Source organism: Teleopsis dalmanni, chromosome 2 (assembly GCF_002237135.1).
Source record: "Teleopsis dalmanni isolate 2A chromosome 2, ASM223713v2, whole genome shotgun sequence".
In the NCBI taxonomy this organism is placed as follows: Eukaryota; Metazoa; Arthropoda; class Insecta; order Diptera; family Diopsidae; genus Teleopsis; species Teleopsis dalmanni.
This window is the reverse complement of record NC_051847.1, coordinates 238262877-238278214: the sequence shown is the minus strand read 5'-3', so window position 1 is coordinate 238278214 and position 15338 is coordinate 238262877.

Sequence of the window (15338 nt, the reverse complement as noted above, 5' to 3'; positions counted from 1 at the left end):
AATTGTCCAAAAAAATTCATTAATAATAATATATATCAAGTATCCTCTGATAACTGATAGATGTATTCTTTTCGAAACAAGGCCTATATTCCAGTCTGATGGAAAGTTAATTATCCCAAATGAAATAATAAAATGTCAAAGTATCTACTATAATATTGATAATTGTAAAGTAGAACTAAAAAACATATATTGTAAAATAAATAATGTAAACAATTGTCTTTCTGATATTTTAAACAAAAGACAAACAAATTGTAAGAAATCTAAAGAAAAAAATAAAAATATAGATATAATAAAAGAAGGGGCAATACTTCTTACCGGAAATCACTCTGTTAATAATAATAATATTTCCGGAACTTACTTAATAACTTTTAATGAAACAATAAACATAGATAATGCTATATATGAAAATACAGAAAACAAAATAAATTTATACATTTTGAACCATTATTTTAACGATTTTAATGTCACTGAATATGTTGATTCAAGTGAACAAAAAATTAAATTAAATAACAGAGATTTAATTAATATATTAAAAAATGATTATAATGAAAGCCCCATTTCTTTATCTACATTATCAATTGTAATAATATAAGTTATTATATATAGTAGCTATAAATGCTACAAATATTTTAAAATTAAACCGAAAACGACAACAGTTGATAAGGATCAAGACATTGTATTCAATGCCTTAGATCAACAAATTTCTGATTTTATGAATCGGGACGATTCATCTTAGACAGGGGGGAGTTAACACCCTGTATTACTATAACGGCACTTTGCCGTTACACACTATTTTCGTATATCAAGTATGCGCATCTAAGAATTGCGCATTAAGATATTTCATAACGCCTACGCGCGTTTGTATATTTAATTTCAGTCAGGCTTATTGCCTGCACTTCTTATGGCAACAATGTTGCAAAAGAAAACAAAATTGTTTTTCTTTAAAGACGCAACTATGTTGTGCAAAACAGATCAAGTATCATTTGAAATACTTGATCGATGAATTGTTCAATCATTATTGGACAAAGATATCGTCATCTGGCTACTGACGCCAAAGCTAAAGACGCTGACGAGGTGCTTTAGCAAATAGAAGCTCCAATCCTATTGGATGGAGAAAAGACGCTTCTAGAAAATTCTTAGGAATTTTAGAAGCTTGAATTCAATTGGATAAAATCCAATTTCTGATTTTCAATAACGACTCCAGGCATCAAAGGAAAAACTTTGAATAGTCAGTCGTTATAAAGGAATGAAACAAAACGGTTAAGCCTTAGCAAAGGTTAAACTAAAATAGTCGTTATCCACGGTCTTACGGTCTTGCGGTCTTGAAACAAAAAGTTAATTATATTTAAAAAACAACCGATATTCAACAAATATAATAGTTAAAATATGTCACAAAAATTGTAATTAAATAAATTAATTAAATATAATAAATAAAGTATATTTTTTAAAAAACTAAACAAAGAACCCGAACATTAATTTGTATAGGTATATATTTCTTTTTTTTTTTTAGGTTATCTACTACGGTTTTATTAAAATTATCATATTTGATTCCAGCAATATTTAAAGGTGAAATATCTGAGACATACTACCAAAGATATTGCCAAGGAAAACAAGCTTCAGGAAAGTTACATGACTTTTATCACAATTATAGAAATAAATTAGCCATTGAAGGCATTATTAAACGCAGACCGAATCACACACGCCAACTAAATGTGTAGTAAACTTAGATTTAGAGGAAGGTGACGAAAATATATATTTGTAGATAATACTGTGTATTTAAAATTTGTTTTGAATATTTTAAGATAATAATTTTCCAATTTTTCTTCGCAGACAACTCTAATAAAGAATCTCTCCACTTTATCAAATCTGAAATAGATGTTGTGGTGTCCACCCAAACGTATTTACGATACGTAAGTGAAACGTAAGTAAGCAACAAGTACAACCAAACAGCACATCTGGCATCCCTGGATAGATATGAAGGGGACGGATAAAAAGACACACAAAAAAAGAGGTAGATAACTGGTGCGCAGTAGTAGAGAGATTTTTTAGTAGAACGTGTAAGCAAAAATTTTAAGCAAACAATTTTGTAACTTTATATTGTAAAAATAGCGTAGTAAAAATTTTAAGTTAAATTCATTGTATTTTAAATTTTGTTACTTGTGGATTACAAAGTGTTAAGAACACATTGTCAATATTAACGACAACAATATACAAAGTAAAAATAATTGTCAATAGCAACGACAATGTCAATAAAGTTTTACTTCAATGGAAAGCAACATTAACAGAGCGAAGGAAGTTACTATCTACTGAAATATCTACTGCGGATAACTTTAGGAAATTTCCTGCTCTATGTCAAAGTGATGGTTATAAATTGGTAAATGATTTTGTTTTTGTATTTTTGTGTAATTGGTCTTTCCCTTATATATTTTTATTATCCCTAGTTTATTTCTTATTCTAATTTGTTCATTTTTTTGCGTTATATATAGTTTATCGCAGATTTAGACAATTTGGAACCAAAATTTCCTCAAAACTTTATTGAAGGTTTTCTTCAAAATCAGAGAATACTGACTGTTAAACCACGAAAACGCACAACTGGTCACCTTTAAAATAAAAACATGTGGTCACCCAAAACATAAGTGACATAAGTGACAAAACATAAGTCAAAAAAAACACGAGTGTTCAGTTGTTGGCGAAAAAACTTACTTGGCGTCTGTTCGCGTAGCATACTTCTAAAAAATGTTTTTCTTTCAATTATAAAAGTAAAGTAAAGTAAATTTAATAAAGTCAAATTAACTAATTTAAATAGTTTTTCTTAAACTAAATTGAACAAGCCTTGGCGAACCGCAAGACAAAACACAAAAATACCTTTTTTGTGAACACTGACACTATTAAAAATTTAATTGTGGCACAAGCAACTGAGGTCCGTCCGAAATTTCTCAGTTTACTTCTTTTTCCTTATTTATTTCCTGCTCCTCAAAAAAAACTTTCAAAGACTTTGCAAAACCTTCCAGGGCAGAGTGCGCTGCCTATTTTATAGTCATAGTCAGTTATTTGTATAATTTTCAAAACTTACGTATTTACTTTTCTTTTTTACAGGACTTAAAATCTGTAGATTTTGCTGTCCGCCAAATCACTAATCCCTGTAGAGAGCGAAAGGAACAATTACAGCCTATCCTTTTAATTATAGAAAATAAAGTCTTATTTTTTATTAAATTATGACAGTTTAACTCAAATGACTTATTCACATGGAAAATAAAAGAAATTGGTAGAGAAACACTAAATAAATATTGTGTTAAATGTTCTCAAATTGATCACTATGTAACATTTGTTAAACACAATGATAGATTACTGAAACCTGGTTACTTTATAATGTTTTCGAAAAATGAAGTTGCCCGTATAGATTTCATAATTAAATACAAATCCAAGTTTTATCTTTTGCTATTAATCTACGAGATTTTCTACCTTGATTTACATTATTACATGTACGTTCGAGACAAAACATATGATTATAGAGCTTTAAAGTTACAGGAATGTTGTGCCCATGATCTACGTCAATGCTTAATCTGATAAGTCATTGCATTGTAGACAAAACATATGTGTCATAATTTATTAAATGCACTTTTGTCGAACTGTCGCTTTGACTTTGATTATGTTACATTTTGAATGCATTTGACTCAAGCAGTTACAAATGCATATGTAACATAATGCAGGAGCCAAGTGATAAAGCGTATGTGGTCGTTGCACTAGCATGACCCAAATTCTTTAGGGTGTAATGGTATATCGATGGTTGACATTACTCAATGTTAAGGCCACTTTTGATGACTGTTGCATTCATATTCTTCAAAACGCTTGTGTTCCAATTTAAAAGAGCTAACCGCTGTATTTTATAATTTATGGCATGAATCAGAAAACGATACTTCTGACATAAATAAGTTGCCGCTAAAAATTCGGTTAAGAGCTCATGTGGTGTCAAATATATTGAGACCACACAAATCGGAACACATGTTGTTCAATAATGAACATGTTATTTTAAGACAAATGCCAGTTTTCTCTTTAAAATCATAAAAAATTATATTAAAATTAAAATAAGTTGTGCACTGTGCATATTTAACACGCTGGCAGGATGTCCTTAAACTGATAGTTTATTATTCCAAGCCTGTTATAGTTTAAATTCTTAGAATTATATACGAAGGAAAAAACACGGGTAATAAAAAAACCCAAAACTAAAATAGTAACATTGTAGAATATTAAACACATTTTAAAATACATTTTATGATACACGGCACCGTATCGATAATAAAAATATATTTGTAATAAAAATCCTATGTGCCGGGATTTTATTGTATCCTTTTTTTGTAATGCAATACAGTCCACTCAAACAAGCTATAACAGGTAATAAATATTGTAAATTAGTTAAGTTAGTTTTAAGATTATTTTTGTATAAATACAGCATACTTTTTAAAATAAAATCAGTATCAACTGAATACTCATATGATAAACTTCGCTTTCTTATTTTTAATCAATCACATGTGAATATGAGACACATGACAAACAAATGCACAGTAAGTACTTGCTATGCATTTCTTGTCTTAGGTAATGTGTCGATTATAAATAGGAAGTATATAAAAATAATAATAATAAAGTATATAAAATTAACCAATTAGAGTTAAGAAGAGCATTGTTAGATTTAAGTAACTATTGTTAGAATAAGATAAATATGTAGCATTTAAAATAAAAAAAGAAGCTATTGTAAGATTTAGGATAAGTTTAAAAAATCAGTTGTTAAATGGCAGTCTGGAGTAATACGTGATCTGTTTGAGATCACAGTTGTGTAATAATAAAAATAATAAAATAAAATTTGAAAAATAAAGTAAAGTTTTATAAATATAGTAATGTGTTTTAATCATCAAACAAGGACCAAAGTAAATATCACCACATGACGATCCTGCCAAACTGCATAATTGCAGTGTAAGAACCATTAAATAAATTGATAATTGTGTATAATAAAGTGAGACTAATAATAAAGAAATATAATAAATACAGGAAACTGTTAAATGTGTCAAAGCAATAGACTATAAAGTCAAGGATATAAAAATTAAAATTTTGTACAAGTGAATTTAAAGTAAAACAAATGAAATAACTTAAATAAAATATAAACCAAATCAAATTAACTTTCAAGTTGACTTTAGGTGTAATCTCTATGATAAACCGAGTTGATTAAAACTTTGATAAAAATATAAAAATTAAAATTCTTGCAAGTGAAATAGAAATAAATTAAGTGAACTGAAGACCAGATACCGGATACAACTTAGTAGGATACAGCTACCACAACATCCACAATCGTTACATCAGCAACAATCAACAGATGTCATCATTCAGCTTATAAAATCATTAGCTTATCATTAGCTTATAAAATAAATATGTATTTTAAACAATATGTACATAAGCATAAATATAATGTCTCACAAAATGTTTAAATGAATAAATAAAAAACTAAAATTCATATATTTAAAAAAAAAAAAATTTTTTTGACGAAGAGAAATTAATTACAAAAACAAAAATTTATTTTAAATACAATCTTTAAGAAATTTTATTACAATAAAAAGAAAAAAAAAAAGAAAAGAGAAAAATCAAACAACTTTGAAACTAATATTATCCAATATGTAATAAAAAATTTTTTTTGTGAGTTCCACCACTTTATATATTATTTAATTATATATTATTAATGTGAATTCCACCAATATATATCATTTGCTATTTAAATAAAACGAATTAAATGTAATATCTATATTGTTTCTATTGTCATATTGCCACATTGTTTTGTTGTCCCCAATTGTTTAGTTCTTTCTTTCTCCTATCATTGTTGTTGTAAAATTTTTTTTAGTCCATTCTTATGTCAGAGATAGTTAGTTCTTGACTGCATGCATTAGTGAGGTTCATTTAATTCTTAAAAACGCGAAAAAATCATCAAATAGTGGCTATACAACAGCCACTATAACAGAAAAAATTAAGCGTCTAGACTATTCACATAGTAAAGTTAGTGCTATATACAAGACGGTAGAAATAGAAAAAATCAACTCAAATACAATTCAGCAAAAAATTACCTATTCAAAATGAATAACCAGAACAACGTTGACCATTCAGAGACAACAAATACAAATACCCCAAATACTACAATAGCTAATCAACCAGGTTAAAAGACAGTTACAATAAATTACGGGAAGCAGATAAGAGCTATTTTATCGAATACGTGGTTGAATGCAAACTACAGCACAACGTACGTATTAGAGTTAGTCCCATTGGTTTTCCACAATCTATTAAAGAACTCATTGATAATCTAAGAGAAAATTTTGTATTAGAAGATACAGTCCCTAAACTCTTACAAAAACTAAATGACACAAAACAAGGTAATTCAAATATAAAAGACTATAAAATGTCTGATATTTTATCAAAACTTAACAATGCGTCGTTGCTAAAGAGAAACTACGACAAATGCTCACCAGAGGGTATTGCAATTGTCCAATGTAATGATGATAACGCATTATTAGCTTACAAAAAAGGTTTAAACCATTTATATTTCCAAACTGTGCCAGCTGCATAACCGACAAGCTTTAATAAAGCCAGGCTATTTGCAGAGAATATGGACATACCTACCTAGCAACAACAGTTATTAGCCTATAACTTAGCATTTAACAGAATTCCTAATTACCGACATCCCGGTAACAATAATTCAAATCGAAGGAATTATCATACTGATGGCAATCGATATAACGGAAATAAAGGAAATTTTAATAACGGAAATATTAGTAATACACACTCAAACTGGAATGGAAACCATAATATCAAAATACTAGAAACCAAAGCAATTACAATGCAAACACGAACCGTGCTAACAACAACCGGTACAACAATAGAAGCGTATCAAATAATCTTAATATACCAAATAGGCGTGTGCGTATAACTAACGCTCAAGAAAACTACGAGCAACCAGAGATGGAAATGGAGAACCATCCACTGGTTCGAAATTAAATACTGTTAAAATTCTAAACCAAACCCTGTCTAACTATATTTCAATTTTCTGTTCTGAATTAAACACTATTATAAGATTATTAATAGATACTGGTGCCGAAGTGTCTATTATAAAAAACCTTAACGTTGACTATAACTCTGACAACACATACAAACTAACAGGTATAACGAGTGAACATGTACTATTGTTGTAAATTGGAAAACTATGGGAGTTAATATTGAAATAAATTAATATCGATATATTTTTGTATTATTAATGTGTTAATTTTGTTTATTATATTAGTTGATTAATATTGTATTATTTTATTATATTAATTATTATATTAATGATGAGTATAATATATTGATTATAAAATATTATTGTATTAATTAATATGAATATATTAATTTATAATGTAATCCGCCCCTGGAGTTGGTAGTAACGGTTGTATGGCGTGACATTTGCATGCCAATTGAATTATTGCTAGTTGTTTACACCAAATTTGGGATCGGTAAAGATTCTAAATTTGGTGAAAAAAACCATGCGGTTTTGATTGAGAGAGCAGGTAGTTCAGTTGTCTTTTGATATCAGCACGAGTATGGGCTATGGTTTTGAATTTTGTGAAAGAAGAAATTATTAAAATTAAAACTTGTGAAATAAATAAGTTAAAAGGACAATTAAGATTTTGAAGGAATAACTATTGTAAAATATGTAGTGAAATAATTTATATAATAAGTTAATGTCCAGGAATAATTAATTTAACTACTTAAACAAATAAGTTAAAAGACAATTAAGGTTTTGAAGAAATAACTAGTGTAAGATGTGTAATGGAATAAGTAAATAAAGAGAAATTTGATTGAAATAAGTCGTTGCAAGACACAACACTATCCCTAGGAACATCCAAATTAAGTTTACTTTTTAAAGGAATATGGATAACTCAAACTTTCGCAGTGTTAACAGAGGATTTTCCAATCGAGGTAGACGGTATTTTGGGAAGAGATTTCCTAACAACATATATGGGAGTCATTGACTATTATTCTTTTACTCTAACGATACAGTCAGGCAATAAACAAGCAGAAACACCAATAGTATACAAACCGATTACTACTGAAGCAAGAACGGAACGTGTCTTACTAGTAGATGTACATTTTGATGAAGATACTGTTTTATTCAACAAAGAAATCAGTAAAGGTGTCTTCATGGCTAATACAATTGTGCCAGCGAAAAGCAATTGCCACATAAGAATTGTGAATATTAATAATTACAATGTTACTATAAATAAATTACAGCTGAAGTCACAACCATTACAATATTATAATATCCTGCAAACGAACAATAGTAACATTAACAATAATAGACTACACAAAATTTTAGATGAATTACCATTAAGTAATGATGATAACACTGGAACGATATTGCCAGAGGCGAGGCGTCGAATGGTTCAGAGTGTTCACTGAACACCTTAACAAAGCTTCCTTTTTAGATCTTTTTTTATTAGGTAAATAATCTCGCTATTTTGCTACTTAAAATTTTTTATAATAGCTTTTCCAAACATATAAACATAAACACAAAACGTATAATACAAACAAAACCACACATACATATGTTAGTTACACCCAACATTATAATTAATAAAAGATAAAATACATTCCTCTTAAAATATACTAAGGTTCAGAATAAAAACTGCACCGCGATGTTTACAAAGAATGCAAATGAAATAACATTCACATTGGGACTATGTTCAGTATTGAATAAACACAAAACATACAAACAAATATAAAAATAAAAGAGAAAACAAGCCCCGCAAAATATGTACGTAAAATAATCATATGTTAACTCTTAAATTAATGTGTGCAAGCAGTTCAATAAAAAAAGTGAACCTCCAATGTTATGCAAAGTAAATACAAAAGAGAAAAGAAATGACTGAGCGAAAATCGCTTTACATTTGACTAGAGGTTCAATCGACTAAACTGAACCCTAAGTTCATACAAAGCGTCAAATACAATCAAAGTCACGGTTGCCGTTTTATATGGGCAAACGGTTCAGTAAAAAAACTGAACCGGGCATTGTAAATACAAAGTAAAAGAGTAAATGAACGCATGGGATTTTCATACTCTTATGTAGAGGTTGGAAATAAACCAAAAACAAAGTCATTATTGCAATTTTATACTAGCAAATGTTAAAAGTAAAGAAAAAAATTAAAGAATTTTGAAGTGAAAAATAATATTTAGAAATGGATAAATGTGTGATTAAAGATTTGATTCAAATATCATTTTTTAAACGATCTTCTGAAAAAAGGTTTTAATTCGTTTTCCTACAGCTATTTACCATAAAAACCAGTGGATCACAGGCTGCGAACATTTAAATAAATTGTTTTGTTGGTCTTGTACGCTATTTGCTTGTGGAAAGGACAAAACTCAGGAGTAAGGGGAATACGTTATAGTTGGAATTCAGTTTTGATCAAATTGTGAACACCTTGCCAAAAAGCTGACGCCTCGCTACTGGATATTGCCCATAATATCCAAATACCAACATATTTTTCATTTAGATGAAGAACAGCTTTCCAAAAATAATTTCTATACAGAAAAAATTTCAACTGTGGATAATATCCCAACTTATATAAGAAACTATAGGTTACCTCATTGCCATAACGATGACATCAAATCTCAAGTAAAAAAATTACTTGAAGATGACATAATACAACCATCAAGAAGCCCATATAATTCACCTATACTTTTGGTGCCTAAAAAATCAACAAGCGACAGTAAAAATTGGCGTTTAGTAATAGACTACAGAAAACTTAACGAGAAAATCGTTAACGATAAGTTTCCCTTGACCCGCTTAGAGGATGTGTTAGATAAATTAGGTAGAGCTAGATATTTTTCCACTCTGGATATGACCAGTGGCTCGTTTATGTAACTTTCTCACTTCATTTTCTCGAACGATTTTTTCACTTTTGACAATTACTCACTAGAAGTGTTTATGTAACTATGGTGAATGGTTTTCTCACTTTTTTTCGTTCGAATTTTTGTCACCTGTCAAATTGCTTGCGAGAAGTTTTGAATTTTGAATATAAAGTTATACAAAGTGATAGTGACGACATTTGATTTTTTTAAATAAAATATTTATTTAAATAAATATTTATATAATCATAATAAGTAATGTTTTGTAATGAGATATTCACAAAATAAAAAAACCAAATTTTTTAAAAAAACTGACTTTTTTTACTTAAAAAAATTATTAAAAAAACAACTAAGGGTTCGATGAACATGCACGCACATGCATTTGAAAGGCAATAAATCAGGCTTTCAAATAAAGTAAAAATCAGAATCAAATCGTATGCGTGGAAATCGCACAAAAACATGCTAAAAATCAATGTCTTATCTCCCTCCAGATCACACATTTGAAAAAAGTGAAAACGTAAAATGATCAGAAACACATCACGAAATACAATTTTAAATCGTCAATCGATTATTTTATAATTATTATAAAAAAATGATAAAAAATAACCTTTATTTCTACCTTATTTTACTCTAACATATATATCATATCATAGCGTGCAAAAGCCCGATGGCAATAAAGATATTTTTCCTTTAAAGACAAAATCAAGAAAATCGAATGCACAGTTTTTCCATATTATTTTTTCAAAAATGGATCATTTTTTATCAAAAATCCAATTAATTGATAAAAAACGTGAACCTCCACAGCGCCATATACGGCCCAGAAGCAAAGCAGGAGACTTACTGCCATCTATAATTCGAAGCTAAATAAGATATGGTGTTTGTATTTGCTTAATGCATTTGTTGTGAATAAATGAATTAAAAAATAAAAAAAACGACTATCTGTGGCGAACTCGCCACACATACTGTAGCGCCCTCTGTGTGTGAATGTACACGCACTCGCGCCATCTGCTGGCGACTGGCTTCCTTCTTCTTTTTCTTCCTTTTTTTGCACGTGTTGATAACACAACGTTTTGATCGTGTTATAAATATTTATTTGTATTTAAAATAAAGTGTGTGGCAAAGAACCACATAATTGGTGACCCCAACGCAAATTAAACATATAATTGGAAGTAGCGCAAGTTATTCATTTATTTCATAGAGTCAAAACAAACTTACACAATGTTGGGTGACGCAAAGCAGAACAAAGAAGCAGAAACGTCAAATGCCGACAAAGAAACAACAGCAAAGTCAGCAGCAGCAGACACGAATTTCACAACAGTAAAAAACGATATTGATGCAGTGAAGTTAACAAATTTGCCTTCATTTTTGCAAACTGACCCGGAGTTATGGTTTACTCAAGTGGACGGATTATTACACATCAATCGAATCACCTCTGACCTATCCAAATTCTACACGGTAATCACAGCACTAGACGGCGAAACGCTTCGTCAAGTTTCAGACATAGCAAAAAATCCGCCAGCTACGGGCAAATATGAAACGTTGAAAAATGAATTAATTTAACGATTTGGGGAGTCGCGTCAGAAACAATTGATTAAATTGCTAACGGATTTAGACGTGTCTAACAAGCGTCCAACGCAGTTGCTTCGAGAGATGAGAGATCTGGCAGCGTCAAATATGTCTGAAGACGCCTTGTCAGCACTTTGGTTGCAGCGATTGCCTAGCAACATTCGTTGCATCTTATCTGCGTGCAGAGGAATCAACATTGGAGGCGCGTGTGACAGCGTTAGAAATATCACTGCAACAAGTGGTAAGTAAACTAAGTGAGATAGCAATAGAGCTCAGTCGACCAGGAAACTCACAGAGGCGAAGCAGGGCTCGCAGTTCTAGCAGAACTCAGTTTAAAAGTCAGCGCGACGATCGAAAAGTCTGTTATTATCACATAAAATTTGGAAAAGCTGCAACTAAATGCTTAAAGCCATGCGAGTTCGGCGGCCAAACAACTAATATCAAACAAAAGGAAAACTAAAATCGTTGTCGTCCACAAGTGCAGTAAACAACAACGTCCGGGAACACTGCACTGAAGAAGCTCGTTTGCATGTGATTGATCGTATCTCAAATATGAAGTTTCTGATTGACACCGGATCGGATGTATCCATTATTCCTTTAACAGCAATCACAGTAAAACGCAGCCTAGTGCCAGATGATATAAAATTATTCACAGCAAATAATTCATTTATTAAGACGTACGGTACTAAGAGACTTAGCATCAATCTTGGGTTGCGACGCAATTTCAATTGGAACTTCATTATAGCAGACGTCAAATGTCCAATCTTGGGCGCAGATTTTCTGGCGAAATATGGTCTAATTCCAGACATAAAATCAAGACGTTTATTAGACCCGCTTACTACATTGTCGTCATCTGGTGCAGTTGAAACCACATCGATACATTCGGTATACACATTGGATCCAAACTCAAAATTCTTTACAATCATCAACAAATACATTGATTTGTGCAGTGCAAATAACTATAGCCTCCCTGACGCATCTGTAGTCTGTCATCAAATAGTCACTGATGGTCAGCCAGTGCATGAAAGGTCACGCCGTTATTCAACGGAAAAATTAAAAGCAATTCGCGTAGAATTTTCAACGCTGTTGGAGCAAGGAACTATTCGTCCGTCAAACAGTCCGTGGTCGAGTCCAATTCACCTGGTCAAAAAGAAAACAGGTGCCTGGAAAGCCTGCGGTGACTTCAGAAAGCTAAATGCGCAAACCAAACCAGATAGGTACCCAATACCATACCTAGATCAAGTGACGGAAAAACTACATGCTAGCAAATTATTTTCAAAGATTGATATACACAGAGCGTTCTATAACATACCGATGCAAGCTGATGACATATGCAAAACCGCAGTAAGTACACCCATTGGGTTATTTGAAGTTGCAGTCATGCCGTTTGGTCTTAAAAACGCTACGCAAACCTTTCAAAGGTATATGGATTCATTGTTCAGGAAAATTGCAAGCATCCTTAAATGAGCTATTAAAAAATTCAAAAAAGAACGACAACACGCATATACCATGGACTGTCACGTTAGATACAGCATTTGAAAACTGTAAAACAAGCGTAACCGCGTTACCTAAATTAACATTTTTGTCTCCATTAAGTGCAATTCGATTGACATCGGATGTATCAAGCAACGCAGTTGGTGCAGTACTGGAACAGCAAGGTGATGTTTGGCGACCGGTTGCGTTCTTCTCATCGAAGCTCAAGGCAGCGCAGAAGAATTACAGCACGTACGACAGAGAGTTGCTAGCTATATATTTAGCCATCAAAAATTTTAGACATTTACTGGAAGGTAGAAATTTTACAATTCAAAGAGATCACAAACCGCTCATTTATGCATTCCAACAAAAGTCAGATAAAGTTTCGCCACGTCAACTACGACAACTGAGTTTTATTGCAGAGTTTACAACAATCATATCATACATAGATGGTAATGACAACATAGTGGCTGATAGTTTATCCAGAATTGATGCTATTAATATGCCTACGGTTATAGATCTCGAGATGATTAGCAACCATCAGAAAATAGATGAAGAGCTTAAGCAACTATTAAATGCAGATTCAGCACTTCAATTACAAAAACTTTTTTTACAACCCGATATGTCAACCTTTTGTGATGTGTCAACAGGAATCATCAGACCATATATTCCATCATCACTTCGGAAGAAAACATTTGACACAGTGCACTCCTTAGCACATGCTGGTACTAAGTCAACGACAAAACAACTATGCAGCAAGTACGTGTGGCCGTCAATCCGAAAAGATGTAGCGAATTGGGTACGATCTTGCCAAAGTTGTCAACAAGCAAAAATAAACAGGCATAATAAACTCACGCCACAAGCTTTCAATTCATTGGATCAGCGATTCGATCATGTACATTTGGACTTAATAATACTTCCCGAATGTGACGGTTACAGATATGCGCTAACCATGATGGACAGATTTACACGTTGGCCAGAAGCCGTTCCGTTGAAAAATATCACCGCCGATACAGTCGCAGAAAATTTTTACGCACACTGGATATCGCGATTTGGGTCCCCGAAGATCATAACAACTGATCAAGGAACCCAGTTCGAATAAGCTTTATTCAAGGCGCTAGCAAATCGTTTAGGCACGCAAAGAATACGTACATCTCCGTTTGACCTAGAATCTAACGGGTTAATTGCGCGATTTCATCGCACTTTAAAAACAGCACTTATGTCGCGACCTAAACACGCTTGGATACAATTGTTACCATCAGTTTTACTCGGACTTCAATCCTCTTATAAAGAAGATATCAACACTTCAGCAGCTGAAATGCTGTATGGAACGACATTACGTCTACCGGGAGAATTTTTCGTGGAAAGTAACACGCTTCCGGACGAACAAAAATTTCTAGCAACATTACACGAGCACATCCAGCAAGTACGACCAATTCCGACGTCCAATCATTCTAGCAAAGCTATATTCGTTCACAAAGCATTGGGCAATGCGCCGCATGTATTCGTAAGGGCAGATCATGTAAGGAAACCTTTAGAGCTCCCATACACAGGACCACATAAGGTAATTAAGAAAATCAACGACAGACTTTTTACGGTTGACGTACGCGGTAAGCAGGTTAACGTATCAATAAACAGATTGAAACCGGCCTTTTTCGAGCCAGCAGTAATCGAACTAAAATTTGCAGAAGTCGACGTAGATTGCAGACCTAAAAACAAAGGAAAACTCACGCAAACGAAGAAGCAAGTAACCTTTGATGTGAAAGATCCTTAGCAGGTTACAATCAACAGTTAACAAACCAGACCACCGGTCCAGCTATTAAGGGGGGACTACTGTGGCGAACTCGCCACACATACTGTAGCGCCCTCTGTGTGTGAATGCACACGCACTCGCGCAATCTGTGGGCAAAAGGACCATTTCTAAGCAGCAGCTATCTTCAGTGGCTGGCGACTGGCTTCCTTCTTCGTTTTCTTCCTTTTTTTGCACGTGTTGATAACACAACGTTTTGATCGTCTTATAAATATTTATTTGTATTTAAAATAAAGTGTGTGGCAAAGAACCACATATCTATCCTTTTAAAAAACATTAATCAAAAAAAAATATTATTACAAGAATCACAATGCACAGCCTTTAAAGATAATAAAATGCATTATTCTTCGAACAAGGCAATTCAATCAAATATGAAAATTATTATTTCTCTTAAAACAATCATTTGAGAAAAAAAGAAAGATGACAAATGTTAAAAAATATATTACTAAGCAATTATTTAATTTATATCAACTTAATATTTAATTCATATCATACAAATTTCATCAAAAAATATTGAAATTTTTTTTTGAAGTTACATATTTTTACAATCAAATATCTTACCGTGCAAAACTCCGAT